Raw genomic sequence first — 2,500 nt, forward strand, 5'->3', positions numbered from 1 at the left:
GTTTGTTGATTAGAGAGAGAAACAGCAATCTCTTTTTTTTTCAGAAGTGGGAGATCAGTGATAAGTGGAAATCATCTTTTACACATTGTAGTTCATCTTGGATCGCTTTAAAGTGGTTCGAAAGCCTTAACGCAGGCCAACCAAAGAAGACCGCGTGGCCTAATGGATAAGGTGTCTGACTTTGAATCAGAAGATTGAGGGTTCGAGTCCCTTGTGGTAGCATTTGGTTGACTTGTTCATTTCCTCTTTTAACGTTCGTAAGAATGTGCTCTCATGACTCCTAAAAGTAGAATATCAGTTAGAGGCACGTGACCGTGTCTTAGGCCAAAAACGCATTGTCAGAAGTGGGATTTGAACCCACGCCTCCATCTGGAGACCAGAACACCCAAGTATGGGGAAGAAACTACTCTTGAGTTTGGCACCTTAGACCACTCGGCCATCCTGACTAACACAGCTACCGTATCTTTTCCTCTTCCCTCTTGGGAACACTAAAAATTTTAAATATCCCTTTGTTATTGTCGGAGAATGAGGAATATCAATGTTTGTTGATTAGAGAGAGAAACAGCAATCTTTTTTTTTTTCAGAAGTGGGAGATCAGTGATAAGTGGAAATCATCTTTTACACATTGTAATTAATCTTGGATAGTTTTAAAGTAGTTCGGAATCCTTAACACGGGCCAACCAGTCAGGACCTTGTGGCCTAATGGATAAGGCGTCTGACTTTGGATCAGAAGATTGAGGGTTCGAGTCCCTTCGTGGTCGCAGTGGCACTTGGTTGACGTGTTCATCTCCTTTTAACGTTCGTAAGAATGTGCTCTCATGACTCCTAAAAGTAAAATATCAGTTAGAGGCACGTGACCGTGTCTTAGGCCAAAAACACATTGTCAGAAATGGGATTTGAACCCACGCCTCCATCTGGAGACCAGAACACCCAAGTATGGGGAAGAAACTACTCTTGAGTCTGGCGCCTTAGACCACTCGGTCATCCTGACAAACACAGCTTCCTTTCCTTTTCCTCTTCCCCCTTGGGAACACTAAAAATGTTAAATATCCCTTTGTTATTGTCGGAGAATGAAGAATATCAATGTTTGTTGATTAGAGAGAGAAACAGCAATTTTTTTTTTTTTCAGAAGTGGGAGATCAGTGATAAGTGGAAATCATCTTTTACACATTGTAGTTCATCTTGGATCGCTTTAAAGTGGTTCGAAATCCTTAACGCAGGCCAACCAAACAAGACTGCGTGGCCTAATGGATAAGGCGTCTGACTTCGGATCAGAAGATTGAGGGTTTGAGTCCCTTCGTGGTCGCAGTGGCACTTGGTTGACATGTTCATCTCCTTTTAACGTTCGTAAGAATGTGCTCTCATGACTCCTAAAAGTAGAATATCAGTTAGAGGCACGTGACCGTGTCTTAGGCCAAAAACGCATTGTCAGAAGTGGGATTTGAACCCACGCCTCCATCTGGAGACAAGTACACCCAAGTATGGGGAAGAAACTACTCTTGAGTCTGGCGCCTTAGACCACTCGGCCATCATGACAAACACAGCTACCATACCTTTTCCTCTTCCCCCTTGGCAACGCTAAAAATGTTAAATATCCCTTTGTTATTGTCGGAGAATGAAGAATATCAATGTTTGTTGATTAGAGAGAGAAACAGCAATCTTTTTTTTTTTCAGAAGTGGGAGATCAGTGATAAGTGGAAATCATCTTTTACACATTGTAATTAATCTTGGATAGTTTTAAAGTAGTTCGGAATCCTTAACACTGGCCAACCAGTCAGGACCGTGTGGCCTAATGGATAAGGCGTCTGACTTCGGATCAGAAGATTGAGGGTTCGAGTCCCTTCGTGGTCGCAGTGGCACTTGGTTGACGTGTTCATCTCCTTTTAACGTTCGTAAGAATGTGCTCTCATGACTCCTAAAAGTAAAATATCAGTTAGAGGCACGTCACCGTGTCTTAGGCTAAAAACACATTGTCAGAAGTGGGATTTGAACCCACGCCTCCATCTGGAGACCAGAACACCCAAGTATGGGGAAGAAACTACTCTTGAGTCTGGCGCCTTAGACCACTCGGCCATCCTGACAAACACAGCTTCCTTACCTTTTCCTCTTCCCCCTTGGGAACACTATAAATGTTAAATATCCCTTTGTTATAGTCGGAGGATGAAGAATATCAATGTTTGTTGATTAGAGAGAGAAACAGCAATCTCTTTTTTTTTTCAGAAGTGGGAGATCAGTGATAAGTGGAAATCATCTTTTACACATTGTAGTTCATCTTGGATCGCTTTAAAGTGGTTCGAAAGCCTTAACACAGGCCAACCAAACAAGACCGCGTGGCCTAATGGATAAGGCGTCTGACTTTGAATCAGAAGATTGAGGGTTCGAGTCCCTTGTGGTAGCATTTGGTTGACTTGTTCATTTCCTCTTTTAACGTTCGTAAGAATGTGCTCTCATGACTCCTAAAAGTAGAATATCAGTTAGAGGCACGTGACCGTGTCTTAGG

General features: G+C 42.6%; 3 non-coding genes across 3 annotated transcripts; 2 read left to right on the forward strand and 1 right to left on the reverse strand.

Moving 5' to 3' along the window:
- Positions 1 to 1,233: 1,233 nt before the first annotated feature.
- TRNAR-UCG (transfer RNA arginine (anticodon UCG)) lies at positions 1,234 to 1,306 on the forward strand. The gene has a single exon. It is a non-coding gene; the product is annotated as a tRNA-Arg (tRNA).
- A 472-nt stretch (positions 1,307 to 1,778) lies between these two features.
- On the forward strand, positions 1,779 to 1,851 carry TRNAR-UCG (transfer RNA arginine (anticodon UCG)). Its single transcript has one exon. It is a non-coding gene; the product is annotated as a tRNA-Arg (tRNA).
- Positions 1,852 to 1,971: 120 nt separating this feature from the next.
- Positions 1,972 to 2,081, reverse strand: TRNAL-CAA (transfer RNA leucine (anticodon CAA)). The gene is made up of 2 exons: positions 2,044 to 2,081; positions 1,972 to 2,017 (listed from the first exon to the last, which is right to left on the reverse strand). It is a non-coding gene; the product is annotated as a tRNA-Leu (tRNA).
- Between the last annotated feature and the right edge of the window lie 419 nt (positions 2,082 to 2,500).

The sequence above is a fragment of the Hyla sarda genome, chromosome 9 (genome assembly GCF_029499605.1).
Source record: "Hyla sarda isolate aHylSar1 chromosome 9, aHylSar1.hap1, whole genome shotgun sequence".
NCBI classification, from domain to species: Eukaryota; Metazoa; Chordata; class Amphibia; order Anura; family Hylidae; genus Hyla; species Hyla sarda.